This window comes from Canis lupus, chromosome 15 (assembly GCF_048164855.1).
Source record: "Canis lupus baileyi chromosome 15, mCanLup2.hap1, whole genome shotgun sequence".
Classification (NCBI taxonomy): Eukaryota; Metazoa; Chordata; class Mammalia; order Carnivora; family Canidae; genus Canis; species Canis lupus.
In genome coordinates, this window is record NC_132852.1 from 41,845,232 (window position 1) to 41,860,866 (window position 15,635).

Consider the following 15,635-nt stretch of genomic DNA (forward strand, 5'->3'; position numbering starts at 1 on the left):
AACTGCCTCTTCTTCCCCATGCCAGCTCACCTGGCTCGCTGCCCCAGACAGCCCCTGGGCTCAGGAGGCACCGTGTCACCCACCAAACACAAGAAGGTCCATCGGGGACTGCGTAGTACCTGCAGCATCTGGTGGCATTTCCAGTCCGTTGCCACTTTACAGATGACAACACTGAAGCTCTGTCTGGGTCATGCAGGTGGCAACACACAGTGCCACCACTGGACTCGGGTGTGTCCCCGGGGAGGCCTGGCCCATCCACGCCCATTGCTGGTGGTTGGTGACTTAGTTCCCAGGCGTGCCTCTCACACCCAAGAGAAGTGAAGATGGGGTGGCTCACTGCACTCCTTCCCGTCGAGCAACTGGGGCACGTCCTCTCCATCAGAACTGTCCCCTCTGTGCGCTCTTCCTGGCAGAAGCATTTCTATCCAGGTTCGTGGTGTTTTCTTTTGGAAGAAACCAAGAATGTGCTTCCCGGCTCACATCCTCATGGAGCCATCTCACTTTTGTGCAACATGCAAACTCCAGGGCTTCAGAAGACCTAATGCTTCTGCCGCCCCGGGAGGTGGAACGCTAAAGCCCCGGTTGAACCTTTGTCTTCTGCCCGAAAGCACGCTGGCCAAGAGCGACCGCAGACCTCGGGCACCTGCGCCCCGCCTGGCGGACCCGGCCCCCTCCGCCGGGGCGTAGCCGCTGGGTGTCTGGGCGCGGGGCCTGGATCCTACCGGGTCTCCGCCCCCGCTGGCTCCCCCACTGACTCTGGGGGTCACCTCCAGTCGAGGCCCTGATATGAGCGGTTAGTAACTCCACTCACTGTGTGTCCTGTGCTGCAGGAAGGCCGGGAGAAGGCCAGGGTGGAAGGGGGGTCACCTGGCGGGGGTGCGCGGTATCAGGGTGGGTGGCCTCACACTGGCCGCCTACCTTTCCTAATTCCATAGGCCATCGGGACCGACCCCCCCCGCCCCCCACCCCGGATTCCTAGGTCTGCCGAGAGGCCACGGGGCGGGGGCCGAGGGAGGGGCGCGCCAGGGCTGCGCGGCGGGAGGGCGGGGAGCGCCCGTGGCCCCGCGGACAGGCGCGGAGGGGGCGCCTCCTGGCTCCCGGGCGAGCGGGCTGAGCGCGGCACGGCACGGGGAGCCGCAGGGAGGCCAGCCCCCCCCGCCCCGCCCGCGGAGCCCGGCCAGCCACCCCGTTCCCCTAGCCCCGAGCGCGCCCCCGGCCGCTCTGCGCCTGCGCACCGGGACCGCCCCGCCGTGGCGCGAACCCCTCCCCCTTCCCGCGCGCCCCGCGGGGATCGTCCACACCCTCCGCGTCGCGGAACAAAGAGTGTGGGCGGCGCCCAGGCCCTGCGGACGGCTGCGCCCCAAGCTGCAGGGGCGCGCCGTGAGCGTGAGCGTGGGCGTGGGCGTGGGCGTGAGCGCGGCGTGGGGGCTCTGGCGGGCCGCCCCAAGCTGCCTGGGGCCTGCCGCGTGCCCCCGCCTGCAAGTCCGTCCTGGGGGCGTGGGGGGGGGGGGGGTTCCCGCGGCGCAGGTGCGGCCGAAGTGCAGCCTCGCCCTTGCACCTGGAAGGAAGGCGCTGGAGCCCGGCCGAGGCCGTGGGGACTTCTCCTGGGAGCTCCCTGGAGGGGTCACCCGAGACCGCTGCGCAGTAAAGCGGGCGTGACGGGGGCGGGGGGCGTCCTGGCCAAGGGAGGCCAAGGGTGCCGGTGCGTCCCTCGTGGGAGCCCTCCTGGGAGCTGCAGGCCCAGCCCCCGCGGCCCCCCTCCTGGCCTAGGGCTCTGCATTCGGGCGAGTCCCCAAGGCCCTACACCTGCCCTGACCTGGAGCCCTTGGAGCTCCCGACCGCACAGACACTAACTTCCTCGCTGTACCGAGGTCGCAGACAGGGATGGAATTCTGTCCCTTTCCCGACAAGCACTGCCTCCCTGGGCGACGGAGTCCACCCTTGTTTCTAACGCTGGGCTGTGGGGAAGGTTAGCCCGGTTTCCCTGGAAGTTACCATTCTGGGTAATTATAGAAGCCGACTGGTGGGAAGGCTACACGGAAGGCCTGCAACGGTGGTGGAGCCCAGGAGGCCCCAAGGGAGACTGGGTGGGCCTCACCCTTCCCTCTGCACGAAGCCTGCGGAGCGCATGTGGCTCTGGCATGGCAGGGGGTGGATGGACAGCTAACCAGGAGCAGTGTGGGGAGGATGTGAGCAGATGTGAGCAAACTGGTATACAGGGTTATAACCGCATGTGAAATAACCAGGAAGAAAATCACAGGAGGCCCTGTGCAAGCGGAGAAGTGTTACTTAAATCTATGGGATCGTTCCGTGCGGCTAGAGGTGAGGAAGGGATCACCCACCTCACGCAGTCCTTCCTGAACATTTGTCTCGGAGCTAAAGCTGCAGACCTTCCACGGAAATCCACTGCCCCGCAGACTCTCTGTGACAAAACGAACTCGCCGTCCCAAAGCCTTGTGTTCCAAATAAAGGACATCCCAAGCGCCCAGGAAGGCTCCCCAACTACCCCTCCACCCATCCCCACACCTCATGGCCTCAACACTCGGCTCCCCGACCCCCCAACCTTCCCAACCTCCCCTCTGGCCTCTGCCCCTAATTCACAATTCATGTCCCACGCCATGGCTCCCAAAGGCAACCGGAGCACATCACCTTAGCTGTCAGCGGCTCCCCCTTGTCTGATAACAGGCAACTGAGGCCCACATAGCTTAGGGGACTATGGGCCGGCAGGGGGCTCCCCATGCTCAGCCTGCTCCAGCCAGGCTGGACCCCAGCCAGCCACCCGCCTCTTCCGTGGCTGTTCCCACACTGCAGGTCTTCCCAGCACCTGTGGGAACCCCGTGCTAATCCTCCAGGGCCCCAGCCAGCACCACCCAGGCCACCACTAGTGGCGCCTGTGCACACCCGCCCCCCACAGAGGCACATATCCCCCCAGCCCTGCTGGGCTGTAACTGTGGGGATTGCATTGTTGATGGTGGGACCCCAGTGCTGCACGTAGTGGGTGGCCGGTGAATGTCTGAAGGTGGGGAGCCACATCGTCCTGCCCTTCCCCCACATTGGCATCCACTACCTTTAAAACTGTTATTCTATCCTGCCTGTTCCAGAAGGATCTGAGGTAACTTCGATCGAAACTTCACAAAGACTGATTTCCCAAGAGTCCTGGATTAGCTGAGAGCCAGAGGCTTAAAATTATACATTCACCCGTTCAATCAATCAGCAAATATTTTATTCAGCTCTGAGTGCTGAGAACAGGTTCAGTCCACACGGGGCCACGAGTTTCCATGTCCAGCTTCACCCTAGGCCCCTGGGGGTGGGGGTGAGCTAACACGCTTGCATGTGGTCCCCGGAGGAAGGTGGGGAGTAGCCACTATCCCCTGAGAACCCATTCCCCCACTGGCCCCATATCACCTCCCCAGCCCTAACCCTAAGAACACTCTTCAAAGGAGCTGCTCTGTCCAGATCATGAGCTTGTACTTAGACGGCTCGGGGTCCAGGGGGAGGGGATGCAGAGGCCCTGACTGCCACCCCGCCTTGGGACCTGGGAAATGCAATCTGCTTCTTCAGGACTCATACCTGTCACCCTAAAGAGGAAGTTGAAGTGGATGCCGCCAAAGTGTGTCTCAGCTCTGGAATTCCAGAATTCTGGAATCCTGACGCTGCAGCTCACACAAGAGGACTGAGGAAAACCGTGTGGGGGAGGCAAGGATGTTCCCGAGCTTAATAAAGACTGCCAAAAGCATTCGGCGTGGGACCCGGCCCGCAGAGCCCTTAGCCCCAGCCCTTCAGACCTCTGCGGAGGCCACGCACGGAAAGGCCCCAAGGAAGCTTTGGTCCTGGCCTTGCTGGGAGACGTGTCCTGGACCCTCCCGTGTGAGACTGTGTAAGGACAGGGGTGCAGAACCATGGACAGGGGAGCAGAACTCCTGCCGTGGCACATTCCTGCACCAGGAGACACCTGCTCTTCACAAGGCCAGGCTGCCATGCGCTGTGGGAGCCACGAAGCAGGGTGAGGAGGTGGGGCTGGGGGACCAGCGGCCTCTTTGGGGAAGGGTCCGGGCAGGACTGAGTGGGGAATGGGGAGAGCTTCACAACCCAGGACGGGAGCATGGGGCTGTCCTGCGGGTGTGGGTGCTGTGGTGGCTGCATGTGGGAGACGGAGGAGCAGGGAGGTCTCCTAGAGCTTTATCTTGAGCAGCTCAGGGAATGGGGTCAGGATGGAACGCTGGTCTGGAGGCCCTGTTCTAGAACAGTCTATGACTCCACGTGTTCACCTTCTTTTCCCGTTAAAAAGGCTGCCGTTCTCTCTGCCCACACTTACCAGCCCTCCTGGTTTCTCCTGCTCTCTGTGGGATCCACCCTAGAGAAGAAAATTAGGCAAACTTGGTCTTTGGTGGCCCTGCCCTGCCACAGTCAGCCATTCTTCATCCTGGGTGCCAATGGCACAGGGAAAAAGCCAAAGATAGGGCTTGGACTGGCCTGCTGGTCCTGCTCAGCCCCCCTTGTCCAAGGTTTGCGTCCTGCTTCCTGAACCCACCGCTCTCCTCATCTTCAGTGACTCCTCCCAGCAGTCCTGGGCTGCTCGGCATTTCCTAGAAGCGATGTGGCAACGTGTGGAAGTGTGCCCACACCCACATGGACAGGCCTTGATGGACAGAAGAAGAAGACACACAGCCTATGCACCTCACACTTTGGGCACAGGACTGCCCACAAGCAAAGGGAGCCCAGCCACAGCCCCAGAACAGCCCAGGCTCCCCCAGCAGGCCACCTGCTGCCCATGAGACATCCCCGCTGGCAGACACCGGGGCTGGTGGCAGCTGCCCGTGGCTTTGACACACTTCAAGGGCAGTTCCCAGCTTCCCTGCTGCCCCTGGTGCTCTGGACGGGGCGTTCAGCACCTACATGGCGGTCCTTAGCTGGATGCTGGAGCACTCCATTAAATGATGGCTCAGGAGTCATCTTTATTCTTAAAGAATATGCAGCTTTTATGAGAATGGTGTTGCCTGGTAGCAGCTCTGGGTGAAGACATCACAACAAAAGACAAGTACAGAACCATCTGTCCTATGAATATGGAGGGACTGGCTCTCAGCAAAATGCCAGCACAGACTCCAGCGGCCTACCGCAGGCATTGCACACCATGACCAAGTGGGATTTACCACAAGGAGGCAACGCTGGCTTAACACCCAAACATCAAATAGCGTAATAATATCTCCTATCAGTAGAATAAAAAAAACAACTATCACACGATCACTCCCTGTACATAGAGAAAAGGCATCTGGCAACATCCCCAGGTCTTCTCATGATAGACACCCTGAGGGACGAGGGACAGGAGGAACCTCCACCTTGCAGGGCATCCCTGGGAGCCACCGCCAATGTCACACCTGACAGGGAAAGGCTGCATGTGTCACTGGCGGTGTACAACAGAGGGCAGCTGGCTGTGCTCCCCCCGACCCGCCATAGCACTCAGGCACACAGCAGGAGGGATGGCAGCATGGGCACACCCGACCTGGTGCTCGACATTTATAGCCGCATGACTCAACAACCAAAGGTGGACCAGCCTTCAGCCCACTCGGGCAAAGGAGCAGAACGTGGTCCGGCTGCACAACAGCATGGAAGAGTAGTGACACCTGCTACCACGTGCGTGGATCTTGAAAACATTACCCCAGACAAAGGGAGCCAGACACAAAGGCCCGGGCCGCGTGACTCCATGCACACTGAGGGTCCAGCAGGGGGACGCTACGGAGACCAGGAGGAGGAGGTAGGTGCTCGGCACTGAGGGGCACAGGTGGGCGGGAGTGACAGCCGCAGGATTCGGGGTTCTCCTTGAGGAGACGAAGATGCCCCCAACTTGTGGCAGCTGCACAGGTCTGAGAAGATAGCGGCTACCAGCTGCTGTGCGCTTGCAGTGGGTGACCTGGTGGGTGTGAATTAGATCCCAATCAACCTGGTAATGTTAGAATGCACCTGAACCCACCCACAGGGTGACCCACCCGATTCCCAGGGCTGCTGGGACAGGCATGACACTGGACGGTGGCCAGATCTCCACCACAGCCTGGGGCCGCAAAACAGAGGGGAGGCATCAGCAGGGCTGAGTCCCCCCGGCCTCTGGTGTCTGCTCCCACCTTTGATGTTCCCTGGCTCATAGACATGTCACCCCAACCCTTGCCTCCACTGTGACGTGGTGCCCCCTGGGTGTCCACGTCCCTCCTCTTCCAAGGATGTCAGTCATTGGACTTAGGACCTGGTCCAGTACAAGCTTGATGGCACTTGCAAAGGCCCTATTTCTGAATAAGGCCAATACACAGGCATGGAGGTTAGGACTTGAACGTATCTTTTAAGGGCACAAAATCCACCCCCCAACAGGCTACAAGAATTTGCCTTTATGGCACATTTCATTGAATACACCTTCTTGGCCTGGGGAGGCAGGGCTGGGAAGCAGTTGCCTGTGTCACTTCCAAGGGTCCTGCTGACCAACTGGCTTATGTTCCTCATTGCTTCCAGTATTATTTCCTTTGTTTTCATTAATTTATTTTGTGTTTAATTGTTCAGGGTTTGGGGGTTTTTGCTTCAGGTTTTCATTCTATAAACACAGAGCACTAGACAAGCACAGTGTTTATGAACTACTACATAGTTTCCTTCCTTTGTCATCATGGCTTTGACCTGGGCATCCACCTCAGACAGGATGGTTGAAGGGCCAAGTACCCCTCAATGTGGAGGGGAGACCACAGTCCCCACGCCCACGGCCAGAGCGTGGACATCGCTTCCCAGGCCCCCGTGCACTTGCACAATCAGAATGAAGCGGGCTCCCCACCCCAGGCCAGCCAACCCCAAATGCTGCGCAGCCTCTGAGCACCCCCAGGAGGGACTTCATGCAGACTGGCCCCTCCCTCCCCAGCTCAGCCCACCTTTCGTCGCCTTTACTTGCTTGCATGTCTGCTCCCCTTGAGGATGAGACGCTCCTGATTGGAACCAATCACATTTACTTCCCAGACGCCCAGAACAGCTCACAGAGGCTCTCCTCTGCCTCAGATATGCAGACCCCCCACCTCTGCTCTCATCCAGGACTCACATTCAGCGCCCCTCATCCCCGTGGGACCCTGGGCTGCTCTGATTCCAGACAAGCCATGCTGAACCCAGTGAGCTCCACTCCTGCTCTTGGACCCGAGGGGTTCCCCAGGGGGTCCAGAATGCAACCCCTCCACCATGTCACCAGGCACTGCATCCTGGAGACGGGGTCAGACCCTAAGAGCCACCTGGAACCCTGCACTCCCCAGAGGCCAAACCGGCCCTGGGGCCAGGAGCCCCCAAGGCCCCTGAGCAGGTGCCTCTGCCTCGCGCCAAGGGACACGGTAGGCAGCAGGAAAAGAGGACTTGTGGGTTCCAGCATCAGCCCCTGCTTGACTGGGGCGAAGGAAAACAGTTAGAAGGTGGAGGGGTCATTAGCATTTGTCAGTAAGAAGCAATAGGAATTTCTAAGCAGCGGCATCTGGAAGAGCAGAAGAGATCACACTTCAATCACCACAAAAACCTCTGCTCATTACACACAATCATTTTTAGTTATTAATAGACACTCGCTAGACACTGACATTTCACACATTTCCTCCACAATGCGTTGGGGACACTTCTGGCGTTCAGTTTATCATTTTCATCAGTGTCTTCCACGGATTGACCGCCCGACCCCAAAAATCTCACACTGTCACTCATCATAAGTGAATTTATCAACATGTACGTAATCGGAATACACATGAGAGTTTTAACTGTTTGCATACGAAATTACTTCATTCTTCACGCTTCAAAAAAATTCAATTTTGCATAATAAATGATGATAAGGTCCAGTTGACAATTACATAGGTGGGAATTGTGTGAGGAGATGCCTGGAATTTCAATGGGCTGAGAGCGTGTCTGGAGGCTGCTCTCTGGTGCTGGGGGTTAACTCAGAGCCCCTTGCCCCCACCTGGGGCTCCTGTCCCCCACCTGAGGCCCCCTGCCCCCACCCGAGGTTCCCCAATCCCCACCCGAGGCTCCCACCCAAGGCCCCCCAACCCCCACCCAAGGCCCTGCCCCCACCTGAGGCCACCTCCCTCACCTTGCTGCTGGCATGTCTCCTGTTTGTACCTCCTCCTGTGACACATCCTCCAACTGGCTTAGATGCACAGTCAGGCGAATATTAAAATTAATTAGGCTATTACTGTACTGCAGAGGAACAGCAGCTTGTCAAAAAAAATCTTGCAGTGACCACCCCCCCCCCCCGCACAAAAGTCAGCGACCAGCTTAACCCTACAAGGAAGACCCCCCAGGACGCTTGGGGTGTGGACTCTTCACATCAGAGAAGAAATGAGAGCAGGGTGTGTTCTAGGCTTTTCCAAGGACAGCCAGTGTCCACCACACATGCTTCAGACGGAAACCAGATTTTACATCTGATTACAGCGGTTCAGGGATTGTGCTGCGATGTGGCTCCTTAATGAGATGCGTCCCTCCTGCCCTAACCCACACATGCCGTCCATGTAGGGCCCACAGAAACCATTGTCCCCTGCTGCTGTCACTCTTCCCCAACTTCACTGTGACGCACTTGAGGGTCAGAGGCCCCCAATGGCTCTGAGGCTGACTGCAGCCCCCCAGGCCCTCGGCCCCACAGCCCCGCAGCCCCCAGCCTCCAGCCCCGCAGCCTCCCAGCCCCATAGCCCCACAGCCCCCAGACCCCCGGCCCCCAGCCCCGCAGCCCCCAGGTGCCTGCATCACAGCCACTCCCACCACTGGGGCGGCCACTGGGAAGCACAATGATCTGAGAGCCTCAGGAAAACCGTCCTCCACTCCTGTTAAAACACAAATCCATATACTGTGACATAATCCTTAACCCCCTTTCCCACTGAATATCTACAAAGTTGACTGGCATGTTCTCACCTTAAAAAGTTCCTATAATTTTTCCACCCATGTGGCAGCGTGTGACTGCCTTGGAAACGCGAGGCTGTGCGGGGCCCCCACACCCCACCATGGGAGGGACGCCTCCATGTCGGGCTCAGGGGCTACATTCTGGGTGCCCGTGCTGGAGGCTGCATCCTCCCGAATCCACCGCCAGCCCGCGTGGAGTGCCAGCCACTGTCATTGCCCCGGGAGTGTGAGAGGATCCCTGCCCGCCCGCCCCCATGGGTGGCTGTGTGGCCTCAGCTCCCGCTGTGGGGCGCTAGCCACAGTCCCGCCAATGGCCTGCCCCCAAAGGCTTTGGGAAACCTTGGGTGGGTGGGGGAATCAGGCTCATTCCCAGCATTTCCACAGCAGGTGCAGAAATAAATGTCACCAGATTCACCAGATCCAGAAATCCACCAGGAGAAGGGGAGGACGAAGCACCTGCCTTCAGAATCTGGCCTCGCTGGATAAATAAGACAATGTTGCATTGACCCCACAGAACAAGATAGTCCAGGAGTATGTGTGATGGGAGGGTGCACCTATATACTACAAGGTACCTCCCCCACTGCATCTGACTCAGTGTGACAAGGACACATCCCAAGGATGGATCGCCAGGGGCTCCCTGGAGCAGCTGTCCCCACTCCCACCCACACAGCAGGGCGGGTGACCTGGAGTGAATCCCAAGTGCATCTCAGTTCTTGCTTAGGGGGACGCACCACACCCGGGAATGCCAGATCCACTGTGACACCTTCCACACGACAGCCCCTCAGTGACTTCCCACTATGACACCCCCACTGTGATGCACCCCATTACGCCTTCCCTGTGATGCCCCCATGGTAACACCCCCTTGTTATCCCTCCCGGGAAACCCTGACACACACATCAGGGTCTGGGGCATGTCCCCAAGATGAAGCCGCCATCCAGCTCCCCTAAGTATTGGCCTGCAGGACCCCAGACCCCGCCGTGGTCCCCAAGGATTCCTTTCTGTTAGCACCCGCACCCAGAGCCCCCAAACCCAGGACACTCAATGCCCTAGGGTGAATCCACACAAGTGTTCAATTCCACTGCTCCAAACCACTGCAGCCTCCACGGGGGCTCTTATAAGGGATCAGTCATAAGAAGAGGAGAACAGAACAGACGCGGAAGGTGGTTAGCATGGGTGCAGTGGGTGCCATGGGTGCTGTGGGTGATTTTCTTTGTTTATTCATGAGAGACACAGAGAGAGAGGCAGAGACACAGGCAGAGGGAACAGCAGGCTCCATGCGGGGACCCCGATGGGGGACTCCGTCCCACGACCCCGGGGTCATAGCCCTGAGCCGAAGGCAGACACTCAACCGCTGAGCCACCTGGGCTTCCTCAAAAAAATGAAGTTTTTTTAAAAGAGAGCACTCATTGTATCCATGAAAGAACAACATTTAATACAGGGAATGAAACAATCCCGGTGTGTCAAGCGCCTTGAGCGCTGAGTGATATTTACAGTGTGATACTGTGAGCTCAAGGAATCCTATGGTTGTGGGCTCCGGGGCGGGGGGCAGGGCGGGGGTCGGTGGGAAAGGGAGGGAAGTGAGAGCAAAGGCTTCATAACAGGAGCCAATAGGGAAACTCAAGAATGGCAACATAAGGGATCCCTGGGTGGCGCAGCGGTTTGGCGCCTGCCTTTGGCCCAGGGCGTGATCCTGGAGACCCGGGATTGAATCCCACGTTGGGCTCCCGGTGCATGGAGCCTGCTTCTCCCTCTGCCTGTGTCTCTGCCTCTCTCTCTCTCTGTGACTATCATAAATAAATTTAAAAAAGAAAAGAATGGCAACATAAGCTTGTTATTTACAAATACAGAGTAAATAGCAGGAGAAAGGAAAGTTTCCTGCCTCGTTGTAAAGCGGGATGATTTTGTGAAACTATGTTCCTGCATTATTTTGATTAAAAAGTAAGTGGCCGAGGTCAAAAACCACCTGGAGAGATTTGGGGGCAGCGGGGGGGGGGGGGCGGGGTGCCCCCGGGGAGCAGGGGTGGGGAGACCAGGTCATACCCCCCCGTTCTTCTGCCCCTGCCGCCATCCCCTGGGCGTGGGAGCTGCTGGAGCCACGGCCACCACATGCCCTCCCCTCAGGAGCAGGTTTTCCCAATGGGCACTGGCATGGGGTCACCCCATCGTCCTCGAGGCCCAAAGGAGCCATGGGAGGTGGGGGCGGATGTCATTTCTCTGTGTCTGCCCCACACTCATTTGGCCCGGGCTTAGTGTCCCCGAGGAGGCGTAGACGGGCAGCTGCCCCTGCTGTGATTCTCTCTGCTGGCTCGGCACCGCCGGGCCACACGTCTGTGTCTGCGTCCTCGGAAGCCTGGCGGCACTCTCCACCCCGAAGCCTTGGGCATGTGCCCCGGCTGCCTCCCCCGGAGCCTCCACTGCTCAGGAACACGGGCTTCCGGGGCCCCTTGGCCATCGGCAGGCTCTTCTGTGCTCCCCCTCCTGTTTCTGGGGCCACCGGGGAAATGGCAGCGCCAGGGGTCCCCACGCCGTGCGCAGGAATGGCCCCCCGGGTCAACAGCGCCCGGGCCTCTCGGGAGCGGCCCACGCGCCACAGTGCACATGGAGCCCTGCATCCAGCCAGAGGAAGAGCGGCGGAGGAAGGCCAGGGTGGCAGGTCGCCTCCCAGACAAAGCAGCGGAGGAGCTGAGTCCTGCCAGGCACAACGCAGTGTCCACCACGGCGGCGAAGGTGCAGGAAGCACACGCAGGCAGACAGCTGTGCGCTGCAGGCGCATCCTGGAAGTCCCAGTGGAGCACAGGCTGCACCTCCCCACGCTGGCGCCCGGCGGGCACCAACCAGGGCACCCAACACGGAGCAGGGCCCGTCGGAATCCCTCCCTCACCAGGGAGCCGAAGTCAAGTGGGAATGCCCACCATTCATTAGTCACCCTGTCTCACCCGTTTGTCTGAGCAACAGTAGAAGCAGAAACGGCCGCAGGGCGGGTGTTTGTTGGCGGAGGAGTGCCAGGCTCGCCCAGGTCTCGCTCCCGCGCAGCCCACCCAGCCCTCCCTGTCACCTGATCGGCGCGGCCCTTTGTCACAGTGGAAAAGCAGACGGGAATCTGCCGGTTTCCCTCAAGAACTGTGAGTCTTTGGAGGAAAGGTCATGCTGGGGCCCTTTGCAAATATATGCTAATAACCATGTGTTAGATGAGCTTTATTAAAATTAAACACTGTGTGTCCAGGTGGATCTACTGGAGACATAGAGTCTAGAAAGACAGAGAGGCACGCTGCCGGGCAGTGAGCCAGCCCACAGCAGACGCTGTAACCACACAGTGGCACTCCAGGCATGTGTGGCCATGTCCACACGGCCAGCGGGCACATTCCTGGTAGGGACGCCTCCGAGTGGCCACCAGCATGCCAGAAGCTGGCATACAGTCGGAGCAGGGCGCAGTAGGAGCCAGGCCTCCAGCGGGGGTGGCCGCCCTCGGCACAGTGTCCCCAGCCCCCTCGGCATACGGCACATTGGGCTGCGTTAACTCACAGGCCAGCCCCAGTGACTTATAATAACCTGCCCAGTCTGGACCAGCTGGCCTTGGCTGCATCGATGACAAAAGTCTGCTAACCAAATCCATGACAGATCACATCCACAGAGGTGAATTTTGCCTTATTTAATTAAAAAAAAAAATGTAATGACTTAAGAAATTAAAGTAGTAGAACTTCTGCCTCAGAGCCTCAGAATGGGTCCTGATGGGACCTTCACCCGGTGTCCTCTCAACCTGCAAAGGGGAGAAGCGACTCACAATGAGACGCACGGGTAGAGACCAGGAGTGTCAGCACAGATGCAGCGAGACCAGTTGGTTCCACGAGGATGGGAGTGGGTTGGGAAGCTGAGGGGAGCTGGGCGGGAGGGACAGCGCCCCAACCCACACAGAGGTCCACACGGAGAGCAGTCCCCTACCTCGCCTCTGCCCAGGGGTCCTCAGAATTCCATCCCGTGTCACAAGCTCAATATCGCTCAACCCCCACGACCCCCTGCCAGCAGGGCAGCCTGTACACAGCAGGTGCTCAGGAAATGCTGGAGGAGTGGATGAGCACATACACAGGGAGGAGCCTGTGGGGACACTGGGAATGCGGGGAGCACTGGCCGTCCATGGGGCGGGGAGAGAGGCCTCAGGAGAAACCAGCCCCATGACACTTGCACCACGGCCCCCCCCACCCCCTACCCCGCCTCCAGCACCGAGAGGGATGAATTTCCCACAATTAAGGCCCTGCTTGTGGGATCTGTTACGCGGCCCTGCAGATGAACACCGGCCCGCAGGAGAAAGCCATTCATGGAGGCCTCCCCAGGGCCATCGGGGCCTCAGGGCAGCAGAGAAATTAGGCACCTGCCTCGGCTCCCCCTCCTGCACGGTAGCGAAGGCATCCCTCAGAGTTGTGCCTGCTCCGGGGAGAACGAGCAGTGCATGTGGGCGCAGTGGGAAGGGCAGGCGACCATGTGGGGGCACAAGTGGGAGGGTGGGGGCCGAGCCTCAGCGTCCTAAGGCCAGGGTCAGGGAGAGGGGCAGTCGAGGCACCAGGGCTCCCAGGCCATCAGGGTGTCCCCGCGGGCCCACGAAAGACGCGGAGACCTGCTATGAGCCATCCACCACCTGGACCCCCCAAAATGTCACCACCACTAAAGGCAGCAAAACGAAGTCTGAAGGACTATTCTGGAAGGAAGGAAGGAAGGAAGGAAGGAAGGAAGGAAGGAAGGAAGGAAAGAAGGAAGGAAGGAGAAGAGACATGAGCAGTAACATGGTTCGTGGGATCTTTGATTTAAACATTTAAATAGTTTAAAATATTTAAAATATCTTAAATTTTAAAAAAAATAAAATATCTTAAATTATTTAGAGCAATTCCTACAAAGGAGATTACAGACATAATGGCAAAACTTTGAACACCGCTGGATCACAAATAAAAGTATCATTTTGAATTTCCTACATGTGATATTTTCATTGTGGTCGTATAGATGTTCACCTTTGTTCTCAGGATACACAGTATTTCCAAGCGTCACGGGATGCCTGGGTGGCTCAGTGGTTGAGCATCTGCCTTTGGCTCAGGGCGTGATCCCAAGGTCCTGGGATCAAGTCCCACATCGGGCTCCCTCTGGGGAGCCTGCTTCTCCCTCTGCCTGTGTCTCTGCCTCTCTCTGTGTGTCTCTCACGAATAAATAAAATCTTTTTTTTTTTTTTTTTTTAACCAAACAGCAGCTTTTACTGAGCTCCAGGTAGGGCTGGCCTGGCACAGCTAGTGCAGCTAGTGCAGCAGACTGGCCCCTCAAGGGCCAGTCTGTGGTGTGATAGGAGATGCAAAAGTGCACACATCAGAGTTGCTCTTCATTGCTCAGCTGGGTGGCTCAGATGGGAGCAAACGCCAGGGTTCTCTGGAGACCAGAACCAGCCAGTGTGGCCCCTCCACCTATCCTCAAGGCCCAGCTGGGTCAGCCCCCAGGCCCTGAGGCAGCGCCGGCGTCCTGGGCGTGTGGAGTACTGCTGTCCCCACTGCTCCACGGGAGAAAGATGACCAGTAGCACAATCAGGATGATGAGCAGGCCAACGCCCACCACCAGCCCCAAGTAGATCTGGCAACGGACACTCTCCCAGCTCTTCTTCTGAGCCAGGTTTTTGGTTGTCTTGCTGAAGGCTGAGCTCATGTGCAGCAGTTGGTCTGAATGCAGCTCCAGCTCGGCCAGTTTCCCATCGCGCTCCAGGACCTTGTCGAAGTTGTTGAGCAAGATTTCTGTCACCTCATCCGCCTGCCACTGGCATCATTCCAACTCTTTCCCTGCCATAGCTGCAGCCGCCACCTCGCCAGCCAGCAGGGTTCCTGTGTCACTGCGCAGCCGCGGTGCCAGATACCCGGGCTAAATAAAATCTTAAAAAAAAAAAAAAAAAAACCAACAAGTGTCATAATATCTGCATCTCACTCTCAAATGGCTCAGCCAGTAAAACACATGTAGAGGAGCACACGCGTGTGCACACTGGACAGATGACACACGTCAAAATGGCAATAGCAAATCCAGGTGGAAGTTAAGATGTTCCTGTGGGTTTGCAATTTTTCCAAATAAAAGTTGGAAGAAAAGAATGCAAATAAATAGATGACATTTCTGGGGAGAGATAAGCAGGAAGGAAGAAGCCTGTGAGGAGAAAGAGAACCTGCCTGAGTCTGTGGGGTGAGGTGACGACTTCAGGGTCAAGAGCAGTGTGTATGAGGATGACTGTTTGGGGCAGGTTTATAACCAACAACAACGTCAGGGCCAATACCATGGGGGAGGGGCGAGCGTGGCCCCGGCCTCACGGGCCTCACAAACCTCACAAGCCTCACAGGTCTCACCGTCCCCACGGGCCTCATGGGCCTCACGGGCCTCACGGTGTTGGAAGGAAGCCAGGGCTCTGGGGCAGCGGCGGGAGATGCAAGGCAGCTGTGAACAGGACAGGAGTCCAGGGACTGGAGGCCGGAGAGCACGCCCTGGCCACCTGGGAGGAAAGCCCACAACAGGTCACACAAGCTAAGGTTGTAGACAAAGACCCCGGGCGTCCACTACTGCCTGCAAGGTCACTGAATTGAATCATCAGGTAAAATGGAATCTCCAATCAGAAGTTTCTAAAAAGCACAGTTTATAGAAACAAGTATAAAAGAAAATAATTTGAGACACTGAAAGCAAAGAGCTCGAAAGATAAATCGGGAAACACCGAGTCTGTGCTGCCCAGGGGGTCAAGAGCCCGCGTTCCA

At 58.1% G+C, this 15,635-nt stretch overlaps 1 pseudogene; it reads right to left on the reverse strand.

Moving 5' to 3' along the window:
• Positions 1-13,676: 13,676 nt before the first annotated feature.
• On the reverse strand, positions 13,677-14,694 carry LOC140604962 (vesicle-associated membrane protein 5 pseudogene; annotated as a pseudogene).
• Positions 14,695-15,635: the final 941 nt, after the last annotated feature.